General features: G+C 53.7%; 64 non-coding genes across 64 annotated transcripts; all 64 read left to right on the forward strand.

Moving 5' to 3' along the window:
- The first annotated feature begins 123 nt into the window (after positions 1 to 123).
- Positions 124 to 205, forward strand: Trnal-cag. The gene has a single exon. It is a non-coding gene; the product is annotated as a tRNA-Leu (tRNA).
- Positions 206 to 483: 278 nt separating this feature from the next.
- Positions 484 to 555, forward strand: Trnae-cuc. The gene has a single exon. It is a non-coding gene; the product is annotated as a tRNA-Glu (tRNA).
- Positions 556 to 937: 382 nt separating this feature from the next.
- On the forward strand, positions 938 to 1,009 carry Trnah-gug. Its single transcript has one exon. It is a non-coding gene; the product is annotated as a tRNA-His (tRNA).
- Positions 1,010 to 1,296: 287 nt separating this feature from the next.
- Positions 1,297 to 1,378, forward strand: Trnal-aag. The gene has a single exon. It is a non-coding gene; the product is annotated as a tRNA-Leu (tRNA).
- An 80-nt stretch (positions 1,379 to 1,458) lies between these two features.
- Trnal-cag lies at positions 1,459 to 1,540 on the forward strand. Its single transcript has one exon. It is a non-coding gene; the product is annotated as a tRNA-Leu (tRNA).
- A 278-nt stretch (positions 1,541 to 1,818) lies between these two features.
- On the forward strand, positions 1,819 to 1,890 carry Trnae-cuc. The gene has a single exon. It is a non-coding gene; the product is annotated as a tRNA-Glu (tRNA).
- A 382-nt stretch (positions 1,891 to 2,272) lies between these two features.
- On the forward strand, positions 2,273 to 2,344 carry Trnah-gug. The gene has a single exon. It is a non-coding gene; the product is annotated as a tRNA-His (tRNA).
- Positions 2,345 to 2,631: 287 nt separating this feature from the next.
- On the forward strand, positions 2,632 to 2,713 carry Trnal-aag. The gene has a single exon. It is a non-coding gene; the product is annotated as a tRNA-Leu (tRNA).
- Positions 2,714 to 2,793: 80 nt separating this feature from the next.
- Positions 2,794 to 2,875, forward strand: Trnal-cag. Its single transcript has one exon. It is a non-coding gene; the product is annotated as a tRNA-Leu (tRNA).
- A 278-nt stretch (positions 2,876 to 3,153) lies between these two features.
- Trnae-cuc lies at positions 3,154 to 3,225 on the forward strand. The gene has a single exon. It is a non-coding gene; the product is annotated as a tRNA-Glu (tRNA).
- Positions 3,226 to 3,607: 382 nt separating this feature from the next.
- On the forward strand, positions 3,608 to 3,679 carry Trnay-gua. The gene has a single exon. It is a non-coding gene; the product is annotated as a tRNA-Tyr (tRNA).
- A 287-nt stretch (positions 3,680 to 3,966) lies between these two features.
- Trnal-aag lies at positions 3,967 to 4,048 on the forward strand. The gene has a single exon. It is a non-coding gene; the product is annotated as a tRNA-Leu (tRNA).
- An 80-nt stretch (positions 4,049 to 4,128) lies between these two features.
- Trnal-cag lies at positions 4,129 to 4,210 on the forward strand. The gene has a single exon. It is a non-coding gene; the product is annotated as a tRNA-Leu (tRNA).
- A 278-nt stretch (positions 4,211 to 4,488) lies between these two features.
- Trnae-cuc lies at positions 4,489 to 4,560 on the forward strand. Its single transcript has one exon. It is a non-coding gene; the product is annotated as a tRNA-Glu (tRNA).
- A 382-nt stretch (positions 4,561 to 4,942) lies between these two features.
- Trnah-gug lies at positions 4,943 to 5,014 on the forward strand. The gene has a single exon. It is a non-coding gene; the product is annotated as a tRNA-His (tRNA).
- Positions 5,015 to 5,301: 287 nt separating this feature from the next.
- Positions 5,302 to 5,383, forward strand: Trnal-aag. The gene has a single exon. It is a non-coding gene; the product is annotated as a tRNA-Leu (tRNA).
- Positions 5,384 to 5,463: 80 nt separating this feature from the next.
- Positions 5,464 to 5,545, forward strand: Trnal-cag. The gene has a single exon. It is a non-coding gene; the product is annotated as a tRNA-Leu (tRNA).
- A 278-nt stretch (positions 5,546 to 5,823) lies between these two features.
- Positions 5,824 to 5,895, forward strand: Trnae-cuc. Its single transcript has one exon. It is a non-coding gene; the product is annotated as a tRNA-Glu (tRNA).
- A 382-nt stretch (positions 5,896 to 6,277) lies between these two features.
- Trnah-gug lies at positions 6,278 to 6,349 on the forward strand. The gene has a single exon. It is a non-coding gene; the product is annotated as a tRNA-His (tRNA).
- A 287-nt stretch (positions 6,350 to 6,636) lies between these two features.
- On the forward strand, positions 6,637 to 6,718 carry Trnal-aag. The gene has a single exon. It is a non-coding gene; the product is annotated as a tRNA-Leu (tRNA).
- An 80-nt stretch (positions 6,719 to 6,798) lies between these two features.
- On the forward strand, positions 6,799 to 6,880 carry Trnal-cag. The gene has a single exon. It is a non-coding gene; the product is annotated as a tRNA-Leu (tRNA).
- A 278-nt stretch (positions 6,881 to 7,158) lies between these two features.
- Trnae-cuc lies at positions 7,159 to 7,230 on the forward strand. Its single transcript has one exon. It is a non-coding gene; the product is annotated as a tRNA-Glu (tRNA).
- Positions 7,231 to 7,612: 382 nt separating this feature from the next.
- On the forward strand, positions 7,613 to 7,684 carry Trnah-gug. The gene has a single exon. It is a non-coding gene; the product is annotated as a tRNA-His (tRNA).
- Positions 7,685 to 7,971: 287 nt separating this feature from the next.
- On the forward strand, positions 7,972 to 8,053 carry Trnal-aag. Its single transcript has one exon. It is a non-coding gene; the product is annotated as a tRNA-Leu (tRNA).
- An 80-nt stretch (positions 8,054 to 8,133) lies between these two features.
- Trnal-cag lies at positions 8,134 to 8,215 on the forward strand. Its single transcript has one exon. It is a non-coding gene; the product is annotated as a tRNA-Leu (tRNA).
- Positions 8,216 to 8,493: 278 nt separating this feature from the next.
- Positions 8,494 to 8,565, forward strand: Trnae-cuc. The gene has a single exon. It is a non-coding gene; the product is annotated as a tRNA-Glu (tRNA).
- Positions 8,566 to 8,947: 382 nt separating this feature from the next.
- On the forward strand, positions 8,948 to 9,019 carry Trnay-gua. Its single transcript has one exon. It is a non-coding gene; the product is annotated as a tRNA-Tyr (tRNA).
- A 287-nt stretch (positions 9,020 to 9,306) lies between these two features.
- On the forward strand, positions 9,307 to 9,388 carry Trnal-aag. Its single transcript has one exon. It is a non-coding gene; the product is annotated as a tRNA-Leu (tRNA).
- An 80-nt stretch (positions 9,389 to 9,468) lies between these two features.
- Trnal-cag lies at positions 9,469 to 9,550 on the forward strand. The gene has a single exon. It is a non-coding gene; the product is annotated as a tRNA-Leu (tRNA).
- A 6,054-nt stretch (positions 9,551 to 15,604) lies between these two features.
- On the forward strand, positions 15,605 to 15,676 carry Trnah-gug. Its single transcript has one exon. It is a non-coding gene; the product is annotated as a tRNA-His (tRNA).
- A 287-nt stretch (positions 15,677 to 15,963) lies between these two features.
- Positions 15,964 to 16,045, forward strand: Trnal-aag. Its single transcript has one exon. It is a non-coding gene; the product is annotated as a tRNA-Leu (tRNA).
- An 80-nt stretch (positions 16,046 to 16,125) lies between these two features.
- Positions 16,126 to 16,207, forward strand: Trnal-cag. The gene has a single exon. It is a non-coding gene; the product is annotated as a tRNA-Leu (tRNA).
- A 278-nt stretch (positions 16,208 to 16,485) lies between these two features.
- Positions 16,486 to 16,557, forward strand: Trnae-cuc. The gene has a single exon. It is a non-coding gene; the product is annotated as a tRNA-Glu (tRNA).
- Positions 16,558 to 16,939: 382 nt separating this feature from the next.
- Positions 16,940 to 17,011, forward strand: Trnah-gug. Its single transcript has one exon. It is a non-coding gene; the product is annotated as a tRNA-His (tRNA).
- A 287-nt stretch (positions 17,012 to 17,298) lies between these two features.
- On the forward strand, positions 17,299 to 17,380 carry Trnal-aag. Its single transcript has one exon. It is a non-coding gene; the product is annotated as a tRNA-Leu (tRNA).
- An 80-nt stretch (positions 17,381 to 17,460) lies between these two features.
- Positions 17,461 to 17,542, forward strand: Trnal-cag. Its single transcript has one exon. It is a non-coding gene; the product is annotated as a tRNA-Leu (tRNA).
- A 278-nt stretch (positions 17,543 to 17,820) lies between these two features.
- Trnae-cuc lies at positions 17,821 to 17,892 on the forward strand. The gene has a single exon. It is a non-coding gene; the product is annotated as a tRNA-Glu (tRNA).
- Positions 17,893 to 18,274: 382 nt separating this feature from the next.
- Trnay-gua lies at positions 18,275 to 18,346 on the forward strand. Its single transcript has one exon. It is a non-coding gene; the product is annotated as a tRNA-Tyr (tRNA).
- Positions 18,347 to 18,633: 287 nt separating this feature from the next.
- Positions 18,634 to 18,715, forward strand: Trnal-aag. The gene has a single exon. It is a non-coding gene; the product is annotated as a tRNA-Leu (tRNA).
- Positions 18,716 to 18,795: 80 nt separating this feature from the next.
- Trnal-cag lies at positions 18,796 to 18,877 on the forward strand. Its single transcript has one exon. It is a non-coding gene; the product is annotated as a tRNA-Leu (tRNA).
- Positions 18,878 to 19,155: 278 nt separating this feature from the next.
- Trnae-cuc lies at positions 19,156 to 19,227 on the forward strand. The gene has a single exon. It is a non-coding gene; the product is annotated as a tRNA-Glu (tRNA).
- A 382-nt stretch (positions 19,228 to 19,609) lies between these two features.
- On the forward strand, positions 19,610 to 19,681 carry Trnah-gug. Its single transcript has one exon. It is a non-coding gene; the product is annotated as a tRNA-His (tRNA).
- Positions 19,682 to 19,968: 287 nt separating this feature from the next.
- On the forward strand, positions 19,969 to 20,050 carry Trnal-aag. The gene has a single exon. It is a non-coding gene; the product is annotated as a tRNA-Leu (tRNA).
- Positions 20,051 to 20,130: 80 nt separating this feature from the next.
- Trnal-cag lies at positions 20,131 to 20,212 on the forward strand. The gene has a single exon. It is a non-coding gene; the product is annotated as a tRNA-Leu (tRNA).
- Positions 20,213 to 20,490: 278 nt separating this feature from the next.
- On the forward strand, positions 20,491 to 20,562 carry Trnae-cuc. Its single transcript has one exon. It is a non-coding gene; the product is annotated as a tRNA-Glu (tRNA).
- A 382-nt stretch (positions 20,563 to 20,944) lies between these two features.
- Trnah-gug lies at positions 20,945 to 21,016 on the forward strand. Its single transcript has one exon. It is a non-coding gene; the product is annotated as a tRNA-His (tRNA).
- A 287-nt stretch (positions 21,017 to 21,303) lies between these two features.
- Positions 21,304 to 21,385, forward strand: Trnal-aag. The gene has a single exon. It is a non-coding gene; the product is annotated as a tRNA-Leu (tRNA).
- Positions 21,386 to 21,465: 80 nt separating this feature from the next.
- On the forward strand, positions 21,466 to 21,547 carry Trnal-cag. Its single transcript has one exon. It is a non-coding gene; the product is annotated as a tRNA-Leu (tRNA).
- A 278-nt stretch (positions 21,548 to 21,825) lies between these two features.
- Trnae-cuc lies at positions 21,826 to 21,897 on the forward strand. Its single transcript has one exon. It is a non-coding gene; the product is annotated as a tRNA-Glu (tRNA).
- Positions 21,898 to 22,279: 382 nt separating this feature from the next.
- On the forward strand, positions 22,280 to 22,351 carry Trnah-gug. Its single transcript has one exon. It is a non-coding gene; the product is annotated as a tRNA-His (tRNA).
- Positions 22,352 to 22,638: 287 nt separating this feature from the next.
- Positions 22,639 to 22,720, forward strand: Trnal-aag. The gene has a single exon. It is a non-coding gene; the product is annotated as a tRNA-Leu (tRNA).
- An 80-nt stretch (positions 22,721 to 22,800) lies between these two features.
- On the forward strand, positions 22,801 to 22,882 carry Trnal-cag. The gene has a single exon. It is a non-coding gene; the product is annotated as a tRNA-Leu (tRNA).
- A 278-nt stretch (positions 22,883 to 23,160) lies between these two features.
- Positions 23,161 to 23,232, forward strand: Trnae-cuc. Its single transcript has one exon. It is a non-coding gene; the product is annotated as a tRNA-Glu (tRNA).
- Positions 23,233 to 23,614: 382 nt separating this feature from the next.
- On the forward strand, positions 23,615 to 23,686 carry Trnah-gug. The gene has a single exon. It is a non-coding gene; the product is annotated as a tRNA-His (tRNA).
- Positions 23,687 to 23,973: 287 nt separating this feature from the next.
- Positions 23,974 to 24,055, forward strand: Trnal-aag. Its single transcript has one exon. It is a non-coding gene; the product is annotated as a tRNA-Leu (tRNA).
- Positions 24,056 to 24,135: 80 nt separating this feature from the next.
- On the forward strand, positions 24,136 to 24,217 carry Trnal-cag. The gene has a single exon. It is a non-coding gene; the product is annotated as a tRNA-Leu (tRNA).
- Positions 24,218 to 24,495: 278 nt separating this feature from the next.
- Positions 24,496 to 24,567, forward strand: Trnae-cuc. The gene has a single exon. It is a non-coding gene; the product is annotated as a tRNA-Glu (tRNA).
- A 382-nt stretch (positions 24,568 to 24,949) lies between these two features.
- Positions 24,950 to 25,021, forward strand: Trnah-gug. The gene has a single exon. It is a non-coding gene; the product is annotated as a tRNA-His (tRNA).
- Positions 25,022 to 25,308: 287 nt separating this feature from the next.
- Trnal-aag lies at positions 25,309 to 25,390 on the forward strand. Its single transcript has one exon. It is a non-coding gene; the product is annotated as a tRNA-Leu (tRNA).
- Positions 25,391 to 25,470: 80 nt separating this feature from the next.
- On the forward strand, positions 25,471 to 25,552 carry Trnal-cag. The gene has a single exon. It is a non-coding gene; the product is annotated as a tRNA-Leu (tRNA).
- Positions 25,553 to 25,830: 278 nt separating this feature from the next.
- Positions 25,831 to 25,902, forward strand: Trnae-cuc. Its single transcript has one exon. It is a non-coding gene; the product is annotated as a tRNA-Glu (tRNA).
- A 382-nt stretch (positions 25,903 to 26,284) lies between these two features.
- Trnah-gug lies at positions 26,285 to 26,356 on the forward strand. Its single transcript has one exon. It is a non-coding gene; the product is annotated as a tRNA-His (tRNA).
- Positions 26,357 to 26,643: 287 nt separating this feature from the next.
- On the forward strand, positions 26,644 to 26,725 carry Trnal-aag. The gene has a single exon. It is a non-coding gene; the product is annotated as a tRNA-Leu (tRNA).
- An 80-nt stretch (positions 26,726 to 26,805) lies between these two features.
- Positions 26,806 to 26,887, forward strand: Trnal-cag. The gene has a single exon. It is a non-coding gene; the product is annotated as a tRNA-Leu (tRNA).
- Positions 26,888 to 27,094: the final 207 nt, after the last annotated feature.

The raw sequence follows: 27,094 nt of genomic DNA on the forward strand, positions 1-27,094 counted from the left end.
ACCAGTCTCTTCGGAGGCGTGGGTTCGAATCCCACCGCTGCCAATTTTTACTTCTCGTTTTTGTTCCATTGCGGTGTGGTCTCGTGGGTAAGAAGGCAGCTCCTGTGACCGCCGTGGCGCGTAGGTAGCGTGGCCGAGCGGTCTAAGGCGCTGGTTTCAGGCACCAGTCTCTTCGGAGGCGTGGGTTCGAATCCCACCGCTGCCAGTGTTTTCTGTCTCGGAAGCCGTAGCACTGATTACCCGCGACGAAAACAGCACAGCAAGCCGTGAGCGTCTCTTTCTTAAATTGTCGTAGCAGCACAGTGCGTGGTGCAACGACAGGATTCACAAGCGCAGTTTGGTGTCACGATTGCTGGCGTCCGTCTCCACGAAATGTGTCCAGAGCACGACGTTCTATAAAGTGGAAACGCTAACTTTTGCCGTTGTCGTCAAGTAGATTGTGTATAGCCTGCTGTGTTCGCTGGAGGAGCCCTGGCGTCGTTATCCGGTGTGGTCTAGTGGCTAGGATACCTGGCTCTCACCCAGGAGGCCCGGGTTCGATTCCCGGTACCGGAAAAGCGCATTTTGTTGCTCCTCTTATGCGACTTGTCCCGACTTAGCTCGGCTGACGCTCCGCTGACGCTTGCAGAAAACTACGTTAAGTTCGATTCGTGGTGACAAGTGACGGCGAGAGCGATGCGACATCTATCCACCTCTTATCGAGGCACCTACCTGTGGTCAACAGAGCTGGAGGACTGCAAGACATTGCCACGGGGGTTGAATGCAGCTAACCACACTGCTTAGTGTCCTAACAGCGCAGACACGTTCGTTTGCCAGTACACATGTAATGGAGACCGCGTCTGACACAGCTGTGGGGAGACACAGTGGTGTGTGGGCTGAGCTTTGCTGTGCATCGCCACTTGCAGTCGCGAGAACTGCTCTCGGCGGTGCTTCCGTGGCCGTGATCGTCTAGTGGTTAGGACATTGCGTTGTGGCCGCAATAACCCAGGTTCGAATCCTGGTCACGGCAAATTTTAAAGTTTTGCCTTGCTGTCGCTGCAGTGACGATTGTGACTCAGTGTTTGAAATCACGGTGCCCTCTTCATTTTTCACTCATGTTCCGCAGGCTGCAGGTGGCACTACCAGTTCATTATCAACACGCAATGCCGCCGCACCAGAGCGCGGGCAGCTGCCTGTGTAGTTAATCTCTATTCAAAAAGGGCAGTTGTTTGAGGTGCAATGGATGAGCAGCCAGTCGCAGCAGAACAGGAAGCTGTGTCGTGCACTGTTTCTACAAAAGCGAAGAACACTGACGCAGGTAGCGTGGCCGAGCGGTCTAAGGCGCTGGTTTAAGGCACCAGTCTCTTCGGAGGCGTGGGTTCGAATCCCACCGCTGCCAATTTTTACTTCTCGTTTTTGTTCCATTGCGGTGTGGTCTCGTGGGTAAGAAGGCAGCTCCTGTGACCGCCGTGGCGCGTAGGTAGCGTGGCCGAGCGGTCTAAGGCGCTGGTTTCAGGCACCAGTCTCTTCGGAGGCGTGGGTTCGAATCCCACCGCTGCCAGTGTTTTCTGTCTCGGAAGCCGTAGCACTGATTACCCGCGACGAAAACAGCACAGCAAGCCGTGAGCGTCTCTTTCTTAAATTGTCGTAGCAGCACAGTGCGTGGTGCAACGACAGGATTCACAAGCGCAGTTTGGTGTCACGATTGCTGGCGTCCGTCTCCACGAAATGTGTCCAGAGCACGACGTTCTATAAAGTGGAAACGCTAACTTTTGCCGTTGTCGTCAAGTAGATTGTGTATAGCCTGCTGTGTTCGCTGGAGGAGCCCTGGCGTCGTTATCCGGTGTGGTCTAGTGGCTAGGATACCTGGCTCTCACCCAGGAGGCCCGGGTTCGATTCCCGGTACCGGAAAAGCGCATTTTGTTGCTCCTCTTATGCGACTTGTCCCGACTTAGCTCGGCTGACGCTCCGCTGACGCTTGCAGAAAACTACGTTAAGTACGATTCGTGGTGACAAGTGACGGCGAGAGCGATGCGACATCTATCCACCTCTTATCGAGGCACCTACCTGTGGTCAACAGAGCTGGAGGACTGCAAGACATTGCCACGGGGGTTGAATGCAGCTAACCACACTGCTTAGTGTCCTAACAGCGCAGACACGTTCGTTTGCCAGTACACATGTAATGGAGACCGCGTCTGACACAGCTGTGGGGAGACACAGTGGTGTGTGGGCTGAGCTTTGCTGTGCATCGCCACTTGCAGTCGCGAGAACTGCTCTCGGCGGTGCTTCCGTGGCCGTGATCGTCTAGTGGTTAGGACATTGCGTTGTGGCCGCAATAACCCAGGTTCGAATCCTGGTCACGGCAAATTTTAAAGTTTTGCCTTGCTGTCGCTGCAGTGACGATTGTGACTCAGTGTTTGAAATCACGGTGCCCTCTTCATTTTTCACTCATGTTCCGCAGGCTGCAGGTGGCACTACCAGTTCATTATCAACACGCAATGCCGCCGCACCAGAGCGCGGGCAGCTGCCTGTGTAGTTAATCTCTATTCAAAAAGGGCAGTTGTTTGAGGTGCAATGGATGAGCAGCCAGTCGCAGCAGAACAGGAAGCTGTGTCGTGCACTGTTTCCAAAAAAGCGAAGAACACTGACGCAGGTAGCGTGGCCGAGCGGTCTAAGGCGCTGGTTTAAGGCACCAGTCTCTTCGGAGGCGTGGGTTCGAATCCCACCGCTGCCAATTTTTACTTCTCGTTTTTGTTCCATTGCGGTGTGGTCTCGTGGGTAAGAAGGCAGCTCCTGTGACCGCCGTGGCGCGTAGGTAGCGTGGCCGAGCGGTCTAAGGCGCTGGTTTCAGGCACCAGTCTCTTCGGAGGCGTGGGTTCGAATCCCACCGCTGCCAGTGTTTTCTGTCTCGGAAGCCGTAGCACTGATTACCCGCGACGAAAACAGCACAGCAAGCCGTGAGCGTCTCTTTCTTAAATTGTCGTAGCAGCACAGTGCGTGGTGCAACGACAGGATTCACAAGCGCAGTTTGGTGTCACGATTGCTGGCGTCCGTCTCCACGAAATGTGTCCAGAGCACGACGTTCTATAAAGTGGAAACGCTAACTTTTGCCGTTGTCGTCAAGTAGATTGTGTATAGCCTGCTGTGTTCGCTGGAGGAGCCCTGGCGTCGTTATCCGGTGTGGTCTAGTGGCTAGGATACCTGGCTCTCACCCAGGAGGCCCGGGTTCGATTCCCGGTACCGGAAAAGCGCATTTTGTTGCTCCTCTTATGCGACTTGTCCCGACTTAGCTCGGCTGACGCTCCGCTGACGCTTGCAGAAAACTACGTTAAGTACGATTCGTGGTGACAAGTGACGGCGAGAGCGATGCGACATCTATCCACCTCTTATCGAGGCACCTACCTGTGGTCAACAGAGCTGGAGGACTGCAAGACATTGCCACGGGGGTTGAATGCAGCTAACCGCACTGCTTAGTGTCCTAACAGCGCAGACACGTTCGTTTGCCAGTACACATGTAATGGAGACCGCGTCTGACACAGCTGTGGGGAGACACAGTGGTGTGTGGGCTGAGCTTTGCTGTGCATCGCCACTTGCAGTCGCGAGAACTGCTCTCGGCGGTGCTTCCGTGGCCGTGATCGTCTAGTGGTTAGGACATTGCGTTGTAGCCGCAATAACCCAGGTTCGAATCCTGGTCACGGCAAATTTTAAAGTTTTGCCTTGCTGTCGCTGCAGTGACGATTGTGACTCAGTGTTTGAAATCACGGTGCCCTCTTCATTTTTCACTCATGTTCCGCAGGCTGCAGGTGGCACTACCAGTTCATTATCAACACGCAATGCCGCCGCACCAGAGCGCGGGCAGCTGCCTGTGTAGTTAATCTCTATTCAAAAAGGGCAGTTGTTTGAGGTGCAATGGATGAGCAGCCAGTCGCAGCAGAACAGGAAGCTGTGTCGTGCACTGTTTCTACAAAAGCGAAGAACACTGACGCAGGTAGCGTGGCCGAGCGGTCTAAGGCGCTGGTTTAAGGCACCAGTCTCTTCGGAGGCGTGGGTTCGAATCCCACCGCTGCCAATTTTTACTTCTCGTTTTTGTTCCATTGCGGTGTGGTCTCGTGGGTAAGAAGGCAGCTCCTGTGACCGCCGTGGCGCGTAGGTAGCGTGGCCGAGCGGTCTAAGGCGCTGGTTTCAGGCACCAGTCTCTTCGGAGGCGTGGGTTCGAATCCCACCGCTGCCAGTGTTTTCTGTCTCGGAAGCCGTAGCACTGATTACCCGCGACGAAAACAGCACAGCAAGCCGTGAGCGTCTCTTTCTTAAATTGTCGTAGCAGCACAGTGCGTGGTGCAACGACAGGATTCACAAGCGCAGTTTGGTGTCACGATTGCTGGCGTCCGTCTCCACGAAATGTGTCCAGAGCACGACGTTCTATAAAGTGGAAACGCTAACTTTTGCCGTTGTCGTCAAGTAGATTGTGTATAGCCTGCTGTGTTCGCTGGAGGAGCCCTGGCGTCGTTATCCGGTGTGGTCTAGTGGCTAGGATACCTGGCTCTCACCCAGGAGGCCCGGGTTCGATTCCCGGTACCGGAAAAGCGCATTTTGTTGCTCCTCTTATGCGACTTGTCCCGACTTAGCTCGGCTGACGCTCCGCTGACGCTTGCAGAAAACTACGTTAAGTTCGATTCGTGGTGACAAGTGACGGCGAGAGCGATGCGACATCTATCCACCTCTTATCGAGGCACCTACCTGTGGTCAACAGAGCTGGAGGACTGCAAGACATTGCCACGGGGGTTGAATGCAGCTAACCACACTGCTTAGTGTCCTAACAGCGCAGACACGTTCGTTTGCCAGTACACATGTAATGGAGACCGCGTCTGACACAGCTGTGGGGAGACACAGTGGTGTGTGGGCTGAGCTTTGCTGTGCATCGCCACTTGCAGTCGCGAGAACTGCTCTCGGCGGTGCTTCCGTGGCCGTGATCGTCTAGTGGTTAGGACATTGCGTTGTGGCCGCAATAACCCAGGTTCGAATCCTGGTCACGGCAAATTTTAAAGTTTTGCCTTGCTGTCGCTGCAGTGACGATTGTGACTCAGTGTTTGAAATCACGGTGCCCTCTTCATTTTTCACTCATGTTCCGCAGGCTGCAGGTGGCACTACCAGTTCATTATCAACACGCAATGCCGCCGCACCAGAGCGCGGGCAGCTGCCTGTGTAGTTAATCTCTATTCAAAAAGGGCAGTTGTTTGAGGTGCAATGGATGAGCAGCCAGTCGCAGCAGAACAGGAAGCTGTGTCGTGCACTGTTTCTACAAAAGCGAAGAACACTGACGCAGGTAGCGTGGCCGAGCGGTCTAAGGCGCTGGTTTAAGGCACCAGTCTCTTCGGAGGCGTGGGTTCGAATCCCACCGCTGCCAATTTTTACTTCTCGTTTTTGTTCCATTGCGGTGTGGTCTCGTGGGTAAGAAGGCAGCTCCTGTGACCGCCGTGGCGCGTAGGTAGCGTGGCCGAGCGGTCTAAGGCGCTGGTTTCAGGCACCAGTCTCTTCGGAGGCGTGGGTTCGAATCCCACCGCTGCCAGTGTTTTCTGTCTCGGAAGCCGTAGCACTGATTACCCGCGACGAAAACAGCACAGCAAGCCGTGAGCGTCTCTTTCTTAAATTGTCGTAGCAGCACAGTGCGTGGTGCAACGACAGGATTCACAAGCGCAGTTTGGTGTCACGATTGCTGGCGTCCGTCTCCACGAAATGTGTCCAGAGCACGACGTTCTATAAAGTGGAAACGCTAACTTTTGCCGTTGTCGTCAAGTAGATTGTGTATAGCCTGCTGTGTTCGCTGGAGGAGCCCTGGCGTCGTTATCCGGTGTGGTCTAGTGGCTAGGATACCTGGCTCTCACCCAGGAGGCCCGGGTTCGATTCCCGGTACCGGAAAAGCGCATTTTGTTGCTCCTCTTATGCGACTTGTCCCGACTTAGCTCGGCTGACGCTCCGCTGACGCTTGCAGAAAACTACGTTAAGTTCGATTCGTGGTGACAAGTGACGGCGAGAGCGATGCGACATCTATCCACCTCTTATCGAGGCACCTACCTGTGGTCAACAGAGCTGGAGGACTGCAAGACATTGCCACGGGGGTTGAATGCAGCTAACCACACTGCTTAGTGTCCTAACAGCGCAGACACGTTCGTTTGCCAGTACACATGTAATGGAGACCGCGTCTGACACAGCTGTGGGGAGACACAGTGGTGTGTGGGCTGAGCTTTGCTGTGCATCGCCACTTGCAGTCGCGAGAACTGCTCTCGGCGGTGCTTCCGTGGCCGTGATCGTCTAGTGGTTAGGACATTGCGTTGTGGCCGCAATAACCCAGGTTCGAATCCTGGTCACGGCAAATTTTAAAGTTTTGCCTTGCTGTCGCTGCAGTGACGATTGTGACTCAGTGTTTGAAATCACGGTGCCCTCTTCATTTTTCACTCATGTTCCGCAGGCTGCAGGTGGCACTACCAGTTCATTATCAACACGCAATGCCGCCGCACCAGAGCGCGGGCAGCTGCCTGTGTAGTTAATCTCTATTCAAAAAGGGCAGTTGTTTGAGGTGCAATGGATGAGCAGCCAGTCGCAGCAGAACAGGAAGCTGTGTCGTGCACTGTTTCTACAAAAGCGAAGAACACTGACGCAGGTAGCGTGGCCGAGCGGTCTAAGGCGCTGGTTTAAGGCACCAGTCTCTTCGGAGGCGTGGGTTCGAATCCCACCGCTGCCAATTTTTACTTCTCGTTTTTGTTCCATTGCGGTGTGGTCTCGTGGGTAAGAAGGCAGCTCCTGTGACCGCCGTGGCGCGTAGGTAGCGTGGCCGAGCGGTCTAAGGCGCTGGTTTCAGGCACCAGTCTCTTCGGAGGCGTGGGTTCGAATCCCACCGCTGCCAGTGTTTTCTGTCTCGGAAGCCGTAGCACTGATTACCCGCGACGAAAACAGCACAGCAAGCCGTGAGCGTCTCTTTCTTAAATTGTCGTAGCAGCACAGTGCGTGGTGCAACGACAGGATTCACAAGCGCAGTTTGGTGTCACGATTGCTGGCGTCCGTCTCCACGAAATGTGTCCAGAGCACGACGTTCTATAAAGTGGAAACGCTAACTTTTGCCGTTGTCGTCAAGTAGATTGTGTATAGCCTGCTGTGTTCGCTGGAGGAGCCCTGGCGTCGTTATCCGGTGTGGTCTAGTGGCTAGGATACCTGGCTCTCACCCAGGAGGCCCGGGTTCGATTCCCGGTACCGGAAAAGCGCATTTTGTTGCTCCTCTTATGCGACTTGTCCCGACTTAGCTCGGCTGACGCTCCGCTGACGCTTGCAGAAAACTACGTTAAGTACGATTCGTGGTGACAAGTGACGGCGAGAGCGATGCGACATCTATCCACCTCTTATCGAGGCACCTACCTGTGGTCAACAGAGCTGGAGGACTGCAAGACATTGCCACGGGGGTTGAATGCAGCTAACCACACTGCTTAGTGTCCTAACAGCGCAGACACGTTCGTTTGCCAGTACACATGTAATGGAGACCGCGTCTGACACAGCTGTGGGGAGACACAGTGGTGTGTGGGCTGAGCTTTGCTGTGCATCGCCACTTGCAGTCGCGAGAACTGCTCTCGGCGGTGCTTCCGTGGCCGTGATCGTCTAGTGGTTAGGACATTGCGTTGTGGCCGCAATAACCCAGGTTCGAATCCTGGTCACGGCAAATTTTAAAGTTTTGCCTTGCTGTCGCTGCAGTGACGATTGTGACTCAGTGTTTGAAATCACGGTGCCCTCTTCATTTTTCACTCATGTTCCGCAGGCTGCAGGTGGCACTACCAGTTCATTATCAACACGCAATGCCGCCGCACCAGAGCGCGGGCAGCTGCCTGTGTAGTTAATCTCTATTCAAAAAGGGCAGTTGTTTGAGGTGCAATGGATGAGCAGCCAGTCGCAGCAGAACAGGAAGCTGTGTCGTGCACTGTTTCCAAAAAAGCGAAGAACACTGACGCAGGTAGCGTGGCCGAGCGGTCTAAGGCGCTGGTTTAAGGCACCAGTCTCTTCGGAGGCGTGGGTTCGAATCCCACCGCTGCCAATTTTTACTTCTCGTTTTTGTTCCATTGCGGTGTGGTCTCGTGGGTAAGAAGGCAGCTCCTGTGACCGCCGTGGCGCGTAGGTAGCGTGGCCGAGCGGTCTAAGGCGCTGGTTTCAGGCACCAGTCTCTTCGGAGGCGTGGGTTCGAATCCCACCGCTGCCAGTGTTTTCTGTCTCGGAAGCCGTAGCACTGATTACCCGCGACGAAAACAGCACAGCAAGCCGTGAGCGTCTCTTTCTTAAATTGTCGTAGCAGCACAGTGCGTGGTGCAACGACAGGATTCACAAGCGCAGTTTGGTGTCACGATTGCTGGCGTCCGTCTCCACGAAATGTGTCCAGAGCACGACGTTCTATAAAGTGGAAACGCTAACTTTTGCCGTTGTCGTCAAGTAGATTGTGTATAGCCTGCTGTGTTCGCTGGAGGAGCCCTGGCGTCGTTATCCGGTGTGGTCTAGTGGCTAGGATACCTGGCTCTCACCCAGGAGGCCCGGGTTCGATTCCCGGTACCGGAAAAGCGCATTTTGTTGCTCCTCTTATGCGACTTGTCCCGACTTAGCTCGGCTGACGCTCCGCTGACGCTTGCAGAAAACTACGTTAAGTACGATTCGTGGTGACAAGTGACGGCGAGAGCGATGCGACATCTATCCACCTCTTATCGAGGCACCTACCTGTGGTCAACAGAGCTGGAGGACTGCAAGACATTGCCACGGGGGTTGAATGCAGCTAACCGCACTGCTTAGTGTCCTAACAGCGCAGACACGTTCGTTTGCCAGTACACATGTAATGGAGACCGCGTCTGACACAGCTGTGGGGAGACACAGTGGTGTGTGGGCTGAGCTTTGCTGTGCATCGCCACTTGCAGTCGCGAGAACTGCTCTCGGCGGTGCTTCCGTGGCCGTGATCGTCTAGTGGTTAGGACATTGCGTTGTAGCCGCAATAACCCAGGTTCGAATCCTGGTCACGGCAAATTTTAAAGTTTTGCCTTGCTGTCGCTGCAGTGACGATTGTGACTCAGTGTTTGAAATCACGGTGCCCTCTTCATTTTTCACTCATGTTCCGCAGGCTGCAGGTGGCACTACCAGTTCATTATCAACACGCAATGCCGCCGCACCAGAGCGCGGGCAGCTGCCTGTGTAGTTAATCTCTATTCAAAAAGGGCAGTTGTTTGAGGTGCAATGGATGAGCAGCCAGTCGCAGCAGAACAGGAAGCTGTGTCGTGCACTGTTTCTACAAAAGCGAAGAACACTGACGCAGGTAGCGTGGCCGAGCGGTCTAAGGCGCTGGTTTAAGGCACCAGTCTCTTCGGAGGCGTGGGTTCGAATCCCACCGCTGCCAATTTTTACTTCTCGTTTTTGTTCCATTGCGGTGTGGTCTCGTGGGTAAGAAGGCAGCTCCTGTGACCGCCGTGGCGCGTAGGTAGCGTGGCCGAGCGGTCTAAGGCGCTGGTTTCAGGCACCAGTCTCTTCGGAGGCGTGGGTTCGAATCCCACCGCTGCCAGTGTTTTCTGTCTCGGAAGCCGTAGCACTGATTACCCGCGACGAAAACAGCACAGCAAGCCGTGAGCGTCTCTTTCTTAAATTGTCGTAGCAGCACAGTGCGTGGTGCAACGACAGGATTCACAAGCGCAGTTTGGTGTCACGATTGCTGGCGTCCGTCTCCACGAAATGTGTCCAGAGCACGACGTTCTATAAAGTGGAAACGCTAACTTTTGCCGTTGTCGTCAAGTAGATTGTGTATAGCCTGCTGTGTTCGCTGGAGGAGCCCTGGCGTCGTTATCCGGTGTGGTCTAGTGGGCAGTCTACTCGCGGCTGGCGAGGTGAGCGGACGTGCGCTGTTTACGTCCTCGCTGTTCCGGACCAGCTCCGCGGCGAGTGGTGAGTCAACACGGTGGGACTAGCCGTTTCTCGAGGAATTTAGTCATGTACACGTGGTAACGATGGAGTCTCATTTCCGTACAAACACACTGAAATTTAGTTTCGACGATCATTATGCACGACCTAAGCCATACGAAATAGAGGCCTTTTTGCGCGATGTAGTGAAGTTACAATTTGACGACGTTATCGGGATCCATTTGTCGATAGTTAGCCGGACAGTCTATGTGAAGATGTCGAACACAGACTGCTGTGCACGAGTAATAGCCTCTTCGGGAGGTCGATTTAAGTTCACCCATTGTGACGGTAACGTGGGGGATGTGACGGTTGAAATGGCGGGACTTGGCGTCAGGACCATTAGGATCTTTGAACTTCCGTTTGAGGTGCCTGCAGGGCAGATCAATCATGTTCTTACTACATATGGCACGGTCTTAAGTAATACAGCGGAGAAGTGGACAACTTTCAATACCTTCCCTGTTCTCAATGGGGTGCGGCAGGTCAAAATTGATCTTCGGCGTCACGTCCCTTCATATATATACGTCAGTGGATGTAGAGCCATTGTCATGTATGACGGGCAACCCCGAACCTGCTCAGGTTGTGGTAAGGAAGGCCATGTTCGCTCGGACTGCATGCAGCGGAGGATAGCGCAGTTACCAGTGGGTGAATCCGTAAGACCTGCGACTATGCAGTCGTTGCCGGTAAGTTACGTTGCGGCAGTCAGAGGACCGGAACCGGACCACTTACTAGTAGAGGAGGCGGCTCCTCGCCCGTCACCACCTGAGACCGACGATGCGCCCATAGTCGCGAACCAGATAGCGGCGACAAACTTATCCGCTGCCCAGTCGGAGCAACAGGTAACTCCCGATGACGAGGGCCATGCCGCAGTTGCTGCGGCTGAAAACGTCGTGCTCCAGGATCCGGAGGGCCCGCAGGAACCGGACCAGACCGTATCTTCCGATAGTGAGATGAGCCGACCACGGCACTCTCCCCGCAGACGCAAAAAACAACGGATTGCGCCCCCGAACGCGGACCAGACGGCGAAGGAGGTGCGAGAAAAGGCTCAGCGGGTTGCCCGCACACTTGGAGGAACACCGGTAGCACAAGACGATGGCATCCACCAGGTCCTCATTCCGGCAGACATTCTTGCGACGACCGAGCCACCTCACCCTCCCACCGAACAGATGGTAGTGCTCGCGACACGGGAGGTGACCCCGCCTGACATCCCCATGCAGACACTTGACGGCGAAACGACGGAGGTTAGCCTCCGGGCGACCGGCAACTGGGCCGATGATGTGGAAAGCGTTCCACCAGGAGGGGACTTGAATGACGATCCTATGGTTGGTGTGGGGACAGCGATCATGCGCGGGGTCGGGGATGATACGGATGGGCTTCCCACCCGCCCCAGCGACCAGTAATCTATAGTGCGTGTAGTCACAGAAAAGGCCTTCCTTCCTTCCATCCGCGAATGACTTCTGCACAAGCTTACAGGATAGGGACTGTCAACATCAACAGTATCAGCAGCAATCTAAAGCTGCAGACCTTACGTGATATGTTATCTGCGGCCGAACTCGACGTGGTCTTACTACAAGAGGTGAAGAACATAGACCTCGCCACGATTAGTGGATATATAGCCTTCACTCATCCCGGGACTGTGCAAGAACTTGGAACAGCCATCCTCACAAAGGAAGGGATACTAGCGACTGACGTAGAGTACCTCCCAACGGCGAGAGGTATGGCACTCACCATTTACGATACTCGTATTGTCAACGTCTATGCCCCTTCAGGCACTGGTAATAGACCGCAACGGGCGGCATTTTTTAACGATGCTATTGCACCATTGCTTGTAGGCCATTACGACCACATTATATTCGGTGGCGACTACAACTGCGTCCTATCTCCGAAAGACCAGACGCCACATTTTAACACTTGTCCGGATCTAGCGGCTATAATACGGGACTTTCATTTTATTGATACCTGGGAACACGTCAATGGCGATAGGCCAGGATTCACGCATATCACGACTCACTCCGCCAGCCGACTCGATCGTATTTACGTCACGCTGGATTTAAGTCGAAGACTTTTGCAGACGGAGATATGGCCGACCGTCTTCTCTGACCACGCGGCGTACATTTGTACAATCAACCTCCAACGCCAAGGGACGTACCGTGGAAGAGGATACTGGAAGTTGAATGTATCGCATTTGGACGAACAGGCATGCCATGAACTCTTCGCTGCGTCTTGGGCGGCTTGTGAGAGAAGGTTTTCTCAATATGCCTCGGCGTTGGAATGGTGGCTAAACTGTGCAAAACCGACAATCAGGAAGGCCTTTATGAGATACTCCCGTGACAGGAAGGAGTGGTACACCAGGACGGTCGAGTTCTATTTCCAGGTCCTTCGCGACTTATACCGCCCGGACGCGTCGATTATAGACAATCACCAAGAAATACAACGGATAAAAGCCACGATTACGGCTTTGACGCGTCAAAAGCTCATCGGGTGCAAAGTCAGGGCGCGCCTTCGTGACGGTGTCGCCGGCGAGCAACCTTCCATCTATCACGTACTTAAGGAGCGGACAGGTCGCCGCAGGAAACTGGTCACTGCACTACGTACGGAGGACGGATGTTTGTTGTTGCAGCAGCGTGAGATATCAGCTGAGATGAAGCACTATTATGCGACGCTATACGCCGCTGGCCCTGTGGATCACGAGGCGATGGAGGCTTTACTGTCGGGTATAACCCGCAAGGTGAATCAGACGGAAGCACTTCAATTGTTGGCTGAACCTACAGAAGAGGAAGTAGAAGATGCACTGCTGACGGGCCCTGAGAACAAGTCACCTGGTCCAGACGGCCTACCGGTGGAGTTCTATCGCACATTTAAACGTCTGTTGTTACCGAAACTGACGTGCATATGCCAGGAATTAATGGACCCCGACAAAGACATCCCGCGACAATTCAGTGAGGGCCTGATCATACCGGTTCCTAAGTCGCCATTGGCGCAATCCGCAAAACACTATCGCCCGCTCACACTTCTAAACTGTGATTATAAGATCTTTGCAAGGATTATAGCTAGGAGACTCAAACCGGTGATGAACACGGTTACAGCCCCGCCACAAACGAGTGTCGGTATAGGCCGCAACATTCACGACACCTTGTGTGACTATCGCGACGTCATAGCGATAGCTGCCGCCTGTCGCATTCCGTGCGCCTTGGTTGCTCTCGATTTTGACAAGGCATTTGACCGTGTGAACCATGAGTATTTACTGAAAACCATGCAGACAATGAACTTCCCCCACCGTTTCCTCACCATCATCGAACGACTGCTGCGCCACTCCCAGTCCACGATTTTGCTCAACGGGCGATCAGTGGGGCCGATAACTATTGAAAGTTCGGTCAGACAGGGCTGCCCTATGTCGATGGCGCTGTTTGCTATCGCCATCGAGCCGCTATTAACAGCGCTGACCTCACACCTCCAGGGTGTCCTGATGTATGGTCACAAGTTTGTATGCCGCGCCTACGCGGATGATGTGGCCTTTCTTGTGCGAACCACGTCTGAGATACGGACGGCGATGGACATAGTAGAGCAGTATAGGAAGGCGGCGGGGGCTCAGTTGAATGTAATGAAGTCCGGTGTCCTGAACATCGGTCGCGGATTGAAGGCCCCTATTCCTGGACAGATCAAGGTGATCACGGTCATGAAGTGCTTGGGAGTGAAATTTACTCGTGACATCCGACGCACGATTGCAATCAATTACAAAGATTTGCTGAATACAGTGCGCGCGAGCATACGTCAACATACCCTCAGGTCGCTGGACGAAATACAACGCGTGGCCTTGGTGAACATTTATCTCGTCTCTAAACTTAACTATGTGGCACGCGTACTTCCGCTACCCCTCCCGATGGCAAGCAGATTGTTAGCTGCCTTCGGCCGCTTTGTCAGCCGCGGCCACATTTTCAAAGTCAAGTATTCTACGTTGACTCTACCGTCGGCGTCAGGTGGTCTCAACCTCATCGACGTCTATACGAAGACACGGGCCCTGTACGTCAGTTCTACATTTAACAGATGGAAGAATTCGCCTAATAGTATCACCAGTTTTCTATTGAACGAAATAAAGCCGGCTAATCTTGACGCGCCTGTGGATGTTCATCACATACCACACGACCTTCATCATCTCAAGCAATTTTTGCTTGACTATAGCTACATCCGCATGGGAATGCCTGAGGAACAAATAGTCACAGTGCGAGCAGTGTACAAATATTTGCTCACGACGCACGCTCGAAACAGTATTGAAGTTAAGTACCCCGAGGCAGTCTGGCCACGTATATGGAGAAGTGTTCATCATCCACATTTGCCAACGGGAGTGAGAGCATTGTGGTATTACGTGGTCAATAGGAAACTTCCCACGACTTCCCGATTACATTCGATACATTTGGCTGCTACTTCCCTTTGTGCAACCTGTAATGTGCAAGATACTGATGAACACACATTCGTATGCGGTACGGCGCATGACATCTGGAAAGCGGTTAGAAACCTCTTGGCCTTTCTACAACGCACGTCCCCTCAAGCCATCACCCTTAAGAGTCTACTTCTACCGGACGATGACCTCTACCCTACCACGAAACGAAATGCCGTAACCTGGCTGAAAGGACAAGCCATATATTATATTATTGCAAACTCAGAACGTAGTATTGGAGACTTTTCCACATATTTACAGACACAGCACGATGGACTTCGCAAACTTCCACATTATAAACAGGTATACGCAAATTTTCTCATCAAAGCGATCATGGATCCCCCACAGACTTGGCGGGTGTAAAGCTAAGATTAGACAAGACAGGAAAGTAAAGAGAAGAGACCACACGATGAAACAGGACGAACTCGCAACGGAGTGAACACATTGTAACCCGAGAAACCGACCTTACAGTTTCCCGACGTACGAGGGCCACTAAGGTACGGTTGCCAAGGGTAATTCGAGAACAATCACGAACCAACACAATGCCGATGGAGGCGGTACATACAGAGGATTTCTTCCCGGAGATGGCATTCAAGAGTCGAAGCCACTCATCTCTTTTGTTCTCATTTACTTTATGTTATAACATTTACAAAAAAAAAAAAAAAAAAAAAAAAAAAAAAAAAAAAAAAAAAAAAACTAACTTACAGCGTAGAAGATAGCCGACGAAGGCAAAAAAAAAAAAAAAAAAAAAAAAAAAAAAAAAAAAAAAAAAAAAAAAAAAAAAAAAAAAGTGGCTAGGATACCTGGCTCTCACCCAGGAGGCCCGGGTTCGATTCCCGGTACCGGAAAAGCGCATTTTGTTGCTCCTCTTATGCGACTTGTCCCGACTTAGCTCGGCTGACGCTCCGCTGACGCTTGCAGAAAACTACGTTAAGTACGATTCGTGGTGACAAGTGACGGCGAGAGCGATGCGACATCTATCCACCTCTTATCGAGGCACCTACCTGTGGTCAACAGAGCTGGAGGACTGCAAGACATTGCCACGGGGGTTGAATGCAGCTAACCGCACTGCTTAGTGTCCTAACAGCGCAGACACGTTCGTTTGCCAGTACACATGTAATGGAGACCGCGTCTGACACAGCTGTGGGGAGACACAGTGGTGTGTGGGCTGAGCTTTGCTGTGCATCGCCACTTGCAGTCGCGAGAACTGCTCTCGGCGGTGCTTCCGTGGCCGTGATCGTCTAGTGGTTAGGACATTGCGTTGTGGCCGCAATAACCCAGGTTCGAATCCTGGTCACGGCAAATTTTAAAGTTTTGCCTTGCTGTCGCTGCAGTGACGATTGTGACTCAGTGTTTGAAATCACGGTGCCCTCTTCATTTTTCACTCATGTTCCGCAGGCTGCAGGTGGCACTACCAGTTCATTATCAACACGCAATGCCGCCGCACCAGAGCGCGGGCAGCTGCCTGTGTAGTTAATCTCTATTCAAAAAGGGCAGTTGTTTGAGGTGCAATGGATGAGCAGCCAGTCGCAGCAGAACAGGAAGCTGTGTCGTGCACTGTTTCTACAAAAGCGAAGAACACTGACGCAGGTAGCGTGGCCGAGCGGTCTAAGGCGCTGGTTTAAGGCACCAGTCTCTTCGGAGGCGTGGGTTCGAATCCCACCGCTGCCAATTTTTACTTCTCGTTTTTGTTCCATTGCGGTGTGGTCTCGTGGGTAAGAAGGCAGCTCCTGTGACCGCCGTGGCGCGTAGGTAGCGTGGCCGAGCGGTCTAAGGCGCTGGTTTCAGGCACCAGTCTCTTCGGAGGCGTGGGTTCGAATCCCACCGCTGCCAGTGTTTTCTGTCTCGGAAGCCGTAGCACTGATTACCCGCGACGAAAACAGCACAGCAAGCCGTGAGCGTCTCTTTCTTAAATTGTCGTAGCAGCACAGTGCGTGGTGCAACGACAGGATTCACAAGCGCAGTTTGGTGTCACGATTGCTGGCGTCCGTCTCCACGAAATGTGTCCAGAGCACGACGTTCTATAAAGTGGAAACGCTAACTTTTGCCGTTGTCGTCAAGTAGATTGTGTATAGCCTGCTGTGTTCGCTGGAGGAGCCCTGGCGTCGTTATCCGGTGTGGTCTAGTGGCTAGGATACCTGGCTCTCACCCAGGAGGCCCGGGTTCGATTCCCGGTACCGGAAAAGCGCATTTTGTTGCTCCTCTTATGCGACTTGTCCCGACTTAGCTCGGCTGACGCTCCGCTGACGCTTGCAGAAAACTACGTTAAGTACGATTCGTGGTGACAAGTGACGGCGAGAGCGATGCGACATCTATCCACCTCTTATCGAGGCACCTACCTGTGGTCAACAGAGCTGGAGGACTGCAAGACATTGCCACGGGGGTTGAATGCAGCTAACCACACTGCTTAGTGTCCTAACAGCGCAGACACGTTCGTTTGCCAGTACACATGTAATGGAGACCGCGTCTGACACAGCTGTGGGGAGACACAGTGGTGTGTGGGCTGAGCTTTGCTGTGCATCGCCACTTGCAGTCGCGAGAACTGCTCTCGGCGGTGCTTCCGTGGCCGTGATCGTCTAGTGGTTAGGACATTGCGTTGTGGCCGCAATAACCCAGGTTCGAATCCTGGTCACGGCAAATTTTAAAGTTTTGCCTTGCTGTCGCTGCAGTGACGATTGTGACTCAGTGTTTGAAATCACGGTGCCCTCTTCATTTTTCACTCATGTTCCGCAGGCTGCAGGTGGCACTACCAGTTCATTATCAACACGCAATGCCGCCGCACCAGAGCGCGGGCAGCTGCCTGTGTAGTTAATCTCTATTCAAAAAGGGCAGTTGTTTGAGGTGCAATGGATGAGCAGCCAGTCGCAGCAGAACAGGAAGCTGTGTCGTGCACTGTTTCCAAAAAAGCGAAGAACACTGACGCAGGTAGCGTGGCCGAGCGGTCTAAGGCGCTGGTTTAAGGCACCAGTCTCTTCGGAGGCGTGGGTTCGAATCCCACCGCTGCCAATTTTTACTTCTCGTTTTTGTTCCATTGCGGTGTGGTCTCGTGGGTAAGAAGGCAGCTCCTGTGACCGCCGTGGCGCGTAGGTAGCGTGGCCGAGCGGTCTAAGGCGCTGGTTTCAGGCACCAGTCTCTTCGGAGGCGTGGGTTCGAATCCCACCGCTGCCAGTGTTTTCTGTCTCGGAAGCCGTAGCACTGATTACCCGCGACGAAAACAGCACAGCAAGCCGTGAGCGTCTCTTTCTTAAATTGTCGTAGCAGCACAGTGCGTGGTGCAACGACAGGATTCACAAGCGCAGTTTGGTGTCACGATTGCTGGCGTCCGTCTCCACGAAATGTGTCCAGAGCACGACGTTCTATAAAGTGGAAACGCTAACTTTTGCCGTTGTCGTCAAGTAGATTGTGTATAGCCTGCTGTGTTCGCTGGAGGAGCCCTGGCGTCGTTATCCGGTGTGGTCTAGTGGCTAGGATACCTGGCTCTCACCCAGGAGGCCCGGGTTCGATTCCCGGTACCGGAAAAGCGCATTTTGTTGCTCCTCTTATGCGACTTGTCCCGACTTAGCTCGGCTGACGCTCCGCTGACGCTTGCAGAAAACTACGTTAAGTACGATTCGTGGTGACAAGTGACGGCGAGAGCGATGCGACATCTATCCACCTCTTATCGAGGCACCTACCTGTGGTCAACAGAGCTGGAGGACTGCAAGACATTGCCACGGGGGTTGAATGCAGCTAACCGCACTGCTTAGTGTCCTAACAGCGCAGACACGTTCGTTTGCCAGTACACATGTAATGGAGACCGCGTCTGACACAGCTGTGGGGAGACACAGTGGTGTGTGGGCTGAGCTTTGCTGTGCATCGCCACTTGCAGTCGCGAGAACTGCTCTCGGCGGTGCTTCCGTGGCCGTGATCGTCTAGTGGTTAGGACATTGCGTTGTAGCCGCAATAACCCAGGTTCGAATCCTGGTCACGGCAAATTTTAAAGTTTTGCCTTGCTGTCGCTGCAGTGACGATTGTGACTCAGTGTTTGAAATCACGGTGCCCTCTTCATTTTTCACTCATGTTCCGCAGGCTGCAGGTGGCACTACCAGTTCATTATCAACACGCAATGCCGCCGCACCAGAGCGCGGGCAGCTGCCTGTGTAGTTAATCTCTATTCAAAAAGGGCAGTTGTTTGAGGTGCAATGGATGAGCAGCCAGTCGCAGCAGAACAGGAAGCTGTGTCGTGCACTGTTTCTACAAAAGCGAAGAACACTGACGCAGGTAGCGTGGCCGAGCGGTCTAAGGCGCTGGTTTAAGGCACCAGTCTCTTCGGAGGCGTGGGTTCGAATCCCACCGCTGCCAATTTTTACTTCTCGTTTTTGTTCCATTGCGGTGTGGTCTCGTGGGTAAGAAGGCAGCTCCTGTGACCGCCGTGGCGCGTAGGTAGCGTGGCCGAGCGGTCTAAGGCGCTGGTTTCAGGCACCAGTCTCTTCGGAGGCGTGGGTTCGAATCCCACCGCTGCCAGTGTTTTCTGTCTCGGAAGCCGTAGCACTGATTACCCGCGACGAAAACAGCACAGCAAGCCGTGAGCGTCTCTTTCTTAAATTGTCGTAGCAGCACAGTGCGTGGTGCAACGACAGGATTCACAAGCGCAGTTTGGTGTCACGATTGCTGGCGTCCGTCTCCACGAAATGTGTCCAGAGCACGACGTTCTATAAAGTGGAAACGCTAACTTTTGCCGTTGTCGTCAAGTAGATTGTGTATAGCCTGCTGTGTTCGCTGGAGGAGCCCTGGCGTCGTTATCCGGTGTGGTCTAGTGGCTAGGATACCTGGCTCTCACCCAGGAGGCCCGGGTTCGATTCCCGGTACCGGAAAAGCGCATTTTGTTGCTCCTCTTATGCGACTTGTCCCGACTTAGCTCGGCTGACGCTCCGCTGACGCTTGCAGAAAACTACGTTAAGTACGATTCGTGGTGACAAGTGACGGCGAGAGCGATGCGACATCTATCCACCTCTTATCGAGGCACCTACCTGTGGTCAACAGAGCTGGAGGACTGCAAGACATTGCCACGGGGGTTGAATGCAGCTAACCGCACTGCTTAGTGTCCTAACAGCGCAGACACGTTCGTTTGCCAGTACACATGTAATGGAGACCGCGTCTGACACAGCTGTGGGGAGACACAGTGGTGTGTGGGCTGAGCTTTGCTGTGCATCGCCACTTGCAGTCGCGAGAACTGCTCTCGGCGGTGCTTCCGTGGCCGTGATCGTCTAGTGGTTAGGACATTGCGTTGTGGCCGCAATAACCCAGGTTCGAATCCTGGTCACGGCAAATTTTAAAGTTTTGCCTTGCTGTCGCTGCAGTGACGATTGTGACTCAGTGTTTGAAATCACGGTGCCCTCTTCATTTTTCACTCATGTTCCGCAGGCTGCAGGTGGCACTACCAGTTCATTATCAACACGCAATGCCGCCGCACCAGAGCGCGGGCAGCTGCCTGTGTAGTTAATCTCTATTCAAAAAGGGCAGTTGTTTGAGGTGCAATGGATGAGCAGCCAGTCGCAGCAGAACAGGAAGCTGTGTCGTGCACTGTTTCTACAAAAGCGAAGAACACTGACGCAGGTAGCGTGGCCGAGCGGTCTAAGGCGCTGGTTTAAGGCACCAGTCTCTTCGGAGGCGTGGGTTCGAATCCCACCGCTGCCAATTTTTACTTCTCGTTTTTGTTCCATTGCGGTGTGGTCTCGTGGGTAAGAAGGCAGCTCCTGTGACCGCCGTGGCGCGTAGGTAGCGTGGCCGAGCGGTCTAAGGCGCTGGTTTCAGGCACCAGTCTCTTCGGAGGCGTGGGTTCGAATCCCACCGCTGCCAGTGTTTTCTGTCTCGGAAGCCGTAGCACTGATTACCCGCGACGAAAACAGCACAGCAAGCCGTGAGCGTCTCTTTCTTAAATTGTCGTAGCAGCACAGTGCGTGGTGCAACGACAGGATTCACAAGCGCAGTTTGGTGTCACGATTGCTGGCGTCCGTCTCCACGAAATGTGTCCAGAGCACGACGTTCTATAAAGTGGAAACGCTAACTTTTGCCGTTGTCGTCAAGTAGATTGTGTATAGCCTGCTGTGTTCGCTGGAGGAGCCCTGGCGTCGTTATCCGGTGTGGTCTAGTGGCTAGGATACCTGGCTCTCACCCAGGAGGCCCGGGTTCGATTCCCGGTACCGGAAAAGCGCATTTTGTTGCTCCTCTTATGCGACTTGTCCCGACTTAGCTCGGCTGACGCTCCGCTGACGCTTGCAGAAAACTACGTTAAGTACGATTCGTGGTGACAAGTGACGGCGAGAGCGATGCGACATCTATCCACCTCTTATCGAGGCACCTACCTGTGGTCAACAGAGCTGGAGGACTGCAAGACATTGCCACGGGGGTTGAATGCAGCTAACCGCACTGCTTAGTGTCCTAACAGCGCAGACACGTTCGTTTGCCAGTACACATGTAATGGAGACCGCGTCTGACACAGCTGTGGGGAGACACAGTGGTGTGTGGGCTGAGCTTTGCTGTGCATCGCCACTTGCAGTCGCGAGAACTGCTCTCGGCGGTGCTTCCGTGGCCGTGATCGTCTAGTGGTTAGGACATTGCGTTGTGGCCGCAATAACCCAGGTTCGAATCCTGGTCACGGCAAATTTTAAAGTTTTGCCTTGCTGTCGCTGCAGTGACGATTGTGACTCAGTGTTTGAAATCACGGTGCCCTCTTCATTTTTCACTCATGTTCCGCAGGCTGCAGGTGGCACTACCAGTTCATTATCAACACGCAATGCCGCCGCACCAGAGCGCGGGCAGCTGCCTGTGTAGTTAATCTCTATTCAAAAAGGGCAGTTGTTTGAGGTGCAATGGATGAGCAGCCAGTCGCAGCAGAACAGGAAGCTGTGTCGTGCACTGTTTCTACAAAAGCGAAGAACACTGACGCAGGTAGCGTGGCCGAGCGGTCTAAGGCGCTGGTTTAAGGCACCAGTCTCTTCGGAGGCGTGGGTTCGAATCCCACCGCTGCCAATTTTTACTTCTCGTTTTTGTTCCATTGCGGTGTGGTCTCGTGGGTAAGAAGGCAGCTCCTGTGACCGCCGTGGCGCGTAGGTAGCGTGGCCGAGCGGTCTAAGGCGCTGGTTTCAGGCACCAGTCTCTTCGGAGGCGTGGGTTCGAATCCCACCGCTGCCAGTGTTTTCTGTCTCGGAAGCCGTAGCACTGATTACCCGCGACGAAAACAGCACAGCAAGCCGTGAGCGTCTCTTTCTTAAATTGTCGTAGCAGCACAGTGCGTGGTGCAACGACAGGATTCACAAGCGCAGTTTGGTGTCACGATTGCTGGCGTCCGTCTCCACGAAATGTGTCCAGAGCACGACGTTCTATAAAGTGGAAACGCTAACTTTTGCCGTTGTCGTCAAGTAGATTGTGTATAGCCTGCTGTGTTCGCTGGAGGAGCCCTGGCGTCGTTATCCGGTGTGGTCTAGTGGCTAGGATACCTGGCTCTCACCCAGGAGGCCCGGGTTCGATTCCCGGTACCGGAAAAGCGCATTTTGTTGCTCCTCTTATGCGACTTGTCCCGACTTAGCTCGGCTGACGCTCCGCTGACGCTTGCAGAAAACTACGTTAAGTACGATTCGTGGTGACAAGTGACGGCGAGAGCGATGCGACATCTATCCACCTCTTATCGAGGCACCTACCTGTGGTCAACAGAGCTGGAGGACTGCAAGACATTGCCACGGGGGTTGAATGCAGCTAACCGCACTGCTTAGTGTCCTAACAGCGCAGACACGTTCGTTTGCCAGTACACATGTAATGGAGACCGCGTCTGACACAGCTGTGGGGAGACACAGTGGTGTGTGGGCTGAGCTTTGCTGTGCATCGCCACTTGCAGTCGCGAGAACTGCTCTCGGCGGTGCTTCCGTGGCCGTGATCGTCTAGTGGTTAGGACATTGCGTTGTGGCCGCAATAACCCAGGTTCGAATCCTGGTCACGGCAAATTTTAAAGTTTTGCCTTGCTGTCGCTGCAGTGACGATTGTGACTCAGTGTTTGAAATCACGGTGCCCTCTTCATTTTTCACTCATGTTCCGCAGGCTGCAGGTGGCACTACCAGTTCATTATCAACACGCAATGCCGCCGCACCAGAGCGCGGGCAGCTGCCTGTGTAGTTAATCTCTATTCAAAAAGGGCAGTTGTTTGAGGTGCAATGGATGAGCAGCCAGTCGCAGCAGAACAGGAAGCTGTGTCGTGCACTGTTTCTACAAAAGCGAAGAACACTGACGCAGGTAGCGTGGCCGAGCGGTCTAAGGCGCTGGTTTAAGGCACCAGTCTCTTCGGAGGCGTGGGTTCGAATCCCACCGCTGCCAATTTTTACTTCTCGTTTTTGTTCCATTGCGGTGTGGTCTCGTGGGTAAGAAGGCAGCTCCTGTGACCGCCGTGGCGCGTAGGTAGCGTGGCCGAGCGGTCTAAGGCGCTGGTTTCAGGCACCAGTCTCTTCGGAGGCGTGGGTTCGAATCCCACCGCTGCCAGTGTTTTCTGTCTCGGAAGCCGTAGCACTGATTACCCGCGACGAAAACAGCACAGCAAGCCGTGAGCGTCTCTTTCTTAAATTGTCGTAGCAGCACAGTGCGTGGTGCAACGACAGGATTCACAAGCGCAGTTTGGTGTCACGATTGCTGGCGTCCGTCTCCACGAAATGTGTCCAGAGCACGACGTTCTATAAAGTGGAAACGCTAACTTTTGCCGTTGTCGTCAAGTAGATTGTGTATAGCCTGCTGTGTTCGCTGGAGGAGCCCTGGCGTCGTTATCCGGTGTGGTCTAGTGGCTAGGATACCTGGCTCTCACCCAGGAGGCCCGGGTTCGATTCCCGGTACCGGAAAAGCGCATTTTGTTGCTCCTCTTATGCGACTTGTCCCGACTTAGCTCGGCTGACGCTCCGCTGACGCTTGCAGAAAACTACGTTAAGTACGATTCGTGGTGACAAGTGACGGCGAGAGCGATGCGACATCTATCCACCTCTTATCGAGGCACCTACCTGTGGTCAACAGAGCTGGAGGACTGCAAGACATTGCCACGGGGGTTGAATGCAGCTAACCGCACTGCTTAGTGTCCTAACAGCGCAGACACGTTCGTTTGCCAGTACACATGTAATGGAGACCGCGTCTGACACAGCTGTGGGGAGACACAGTGGTGTGTGGGCTGAGCTTTGCTGTGCATCGCCACTTGCAGTCGCGAGAACTGCTCTCGGCGGTGCTTCCGTGGCCGTGATCGTCTAGTGGTTAGGACATTGCGTTGTGGCCGCAATAACCCAGGTTCGAATCCTGGTCACGGCAAATTTTAAAGTTTTGCCTTGCTGTCGCTGCAGTGACGATTGTGACTCAGTGTTTGAAATCACGGTGCCCTCTTCATTTTTCACTCATGTTCCGCAGGCTGCAGGTGGCACTACCAGTTCATTATCAACACGCAATGCCGCCGCACCAGAGCGCGGGCAGCTGCCTGTGTAGTTAATCTCTATTCAAAAAGGGCAGTTGTTTGAGGTGCAATGGATGAGCAGCCAGTCGCAGCAGAACAGGAAGCTGTGTCGTGCACTGTTTCTACAAAAGCGAAGAACACTGACGCAGGTAGCGTGGCCGAGCGGTCTAAGGCGCTGGTTTAAGGCACCAGTCTCTTCGGAGGCGTGGGTTCGAATCCCACCGCTGCCAATTTTTACTTCTCGTTTTTGTTCCATTGCGGTGTGGTCTCGTGGGTAAGAAGGCAGCTCCTGTGACCGCCGTGGCGCGTAGGTAGCGTGGCCGAGCGGTCTAAGGCGCTGGTTTCAGGCACCAGTCTCTTCGGAGGCGTGGGTTCGAATCCCACCGCTGCCAGTGTTTTCTGTCTCGGAAGCCGTAGCACTGATTACCCGCGACGAAAACAGCACAGCAAGCCGTGAGCGTCTCTTTCTTAAATTGTCGTAGCAGCACAGTGCGTGGTGCAACGACAGGATTCACAAGCGCAGTTTGGTGTCACGATTGCTGGCGTCCGTCTCCACGAAATGTGTCCAGAGCACGACGTTCTATAAAGTGGAAACGCTAACTTTTGCCGTTGTCGTCAAGTAGATTGTGTATAGCCTGCTGTGTTCGCTGGAGGAGCCCTGGCGTCGTTATCCGGTGTGGTCTAGTGGCTAGGATACCTGGCTCTCACCCAGGAGGCCCGGGTTCGATTCCCGGTACCGGAAAAGCGCATTTTGTTGCTCCTCTTATGCGACTTGTCCCGACTTAGCTCGGCTGACGCTCCGCTGACGCTTGCAGAAAACTACGTTAAGTACGATTCGTGGTGACAAGTGACGGCGAGAGCGATGCGACATCTATCCACCTCTTATCGAGGCACCTACCTGTGGTCAACAGAGCTGGAGGACTGCAAGACATTGCCACGGGGGTTGAATGCAGCTAACCGCACTGCTTAGTGTCCTAACAGCGCAGACACGTTCGTTTGCCAGTACACATGTAATGGAGACCGCGTCTGACACAGCTGTGGGGAGACACAGTGGTGTGTGGGCTGAGCTTTGCTGTGCATCGCCACTTGCAGTCGCGAGAACTGCTCTCGGCGGTGCTTCCGTGGCCGTGATCGTCTAGTGGTTAGGACATTGCGTTGTGGCCGCAATAACCCAGGTTCGAATCCTGGTCACGGCAAATTTTAAAGTTTTGCCTTGCTGTCGCTGCAGTGACGATTGTGACTCAGTGTTTGAAATCACGGTGCCCTCTTCATTTTTCACTCATGTTCCGCAGGCTGCAGGTGGCACTACCAGTTCATTATCAACACGCAATGCCGCCGCACCAGAGCGCGGGCAGCTGCCTGTGTAGTTAATCTCTATTCAAAAAGGGCAGTTGTTTGAGGTGCAATGGATGAGCAGCCAGTCGCAGCAGAACAGGAAGCTGTGTCGTGCACTGTTTCTACAAAAGCGAAGAACACTGACGCAGGTAGCGTGGCCGAGCGGTCTAAGGCGCTGGTTTAAGGCACCAGTCTCTTCGGAGGCGTGGGTTCGAATCCCACCGCTGCCAATTTTTACTTCTCGTTTTTGTTCCATTGCGGTGTGGTCTCGTGGGTAAGAAGGCAGCTCCTGTGACCGCCGTGGCGCGTAGGTAGCGTGGCCGAGCGGTCTAAGGCGCTGGTTTCAGGCACCAGTCTCTTCGGAGGCGTGGGTTCGAATCCCACCGCTGCCAGTGTTTTCTGTCTCGGAAGCCGTAGCACTGATTACCCGCGACGAAAACAGCACAGCAAGCCGTGAGCGTCTCTTTCTTAAATTGTCGTAGCAGCACAGTGCGTGGTGCAACGACAGGATTCACAAGCGCAGTTTGGTGTCACGATTGCTGGCGTCCGTCTCCACGAAATGTGTCCAGAGCACGACGTTCTATAAAGTGGAAACGCTAACTTTTGCCGTTGTCGTCAAGTAGATTGTGTATAGCCTGCTGTGTTCGCTGGAGGAGCCCTGGCGTCGTTATCCGGTGTGGTCTAGTGGCTAGGATACCTGGCTCTCACCCAGGAGGCCCGGGTTCGATTCCCGGTACCGGAAAAGCGCATTTTGTTGCTCCTCTTATGCGACTTGTCCCGACTTAGCTCGGCTGACGCTCCGCTGACGCTTGCAGAAAACTACGTTAAGTACGATTCGTGGTGACAAGTGACGGCGAGAGCGATGCGACATCTATCCACCTCTTATCGAGGCACCTACCTGTGGTCAACAGAGCTGGAGGACTGCAAGACATTGCCACGGGGGTTGAATGCAGCTAACCGCACTGCTTAGTGTCCTAACAGCGCAGACACGTTCGTTTGCCAGTACACATGTAATGGAGACCGCGTCTGACACAGCTGTGGGGAGACACAGTGGTGTGTGGGCTGAGCTTTGCTGTGCATCGCCACTTGCAGTCGCGAGAACTGCTCTCGGCGGTGCTTCCGTGGCCGTGATCGTCTAGTGGTTAGGACATTGCGTTGTGGCCGCAATAACCCAGGTTCGAATCCTGGTCACGGCAAATTTTAAAGTTTTGCCTTGCTGTCGCTGCAGTGACGATTGTGACTCAGTGTTTGAAATCACGGTGCCCTCTTCATTTTTCACTCATGTTCCGCAGGCTGCAGGTGGCACTACCAGTTCATTATCAACACGCAATGCCGCCGCACCAGAGCGCGGGCAGCTGCCTGTGTAGTTAATCTCTATTCAAAAAGGGCAGTTGTTTGAGGTGCAATGGATGAGCAGCCAGTCGCAGCAGAACAGGAAGCTGTGTCGTGCACTGTTTCTACAAAAGCGAAGAACACTGACGCAGGTAGCGTGGCCGAGCGGTCTAAGGCGCTGGTTTAAGGCACCAGTCTCTTCGGAGGCGTGGGTTCGAATCCCACCGCTGCCAATTTTTACTTCTCGTTTTTGTTCCATTGCGGTGTGGTCTCGTGGGTAAGAAGGCAGCTCCTGTGACCGCCGTGGCGCGTAGGTAGCGTGGCCGAGCGGTCTAAGGCGCTGGTTTCAGGCACCAGTCTCTTCGGAGGCGTGGGTTCGAATCCCACCGCTGCCAGTGTTTTCTGTCTCGGAAGCCGTAGCACTGATTACCCGCGACGAAAACAGCACAGCAAGCCGTGAGCGTCTCTTTCTTAAATTGTCGTAGCAGCACAGTGCGTGGTGCAACGACAGGATTCACAAGCGCAGTTTGGTGTCACGATTGCTGGCGTCCGTCTCCACGAAATGTGTCCAGAGCACGACGTTCTATAAAGTGGAAACGCTA

This window comes from Schistocerca piceifrons, unplaced genomic scaffold (genome assembly GCF_021461385.2).
Source record: "Schistocerca piceifrons isolate TAMUIC-IGC-003096 unplaced genomic scaffold, iqSchPice1.1 HiC_scaffold_513, whole genome shotgun sequence".
Lineage (NCBI taxonomy): Eukaryota > Metazoa > Arthropoda > Insecta > Orthoptera > Acrididae > Schistocerca > Schistocerca piceifrons.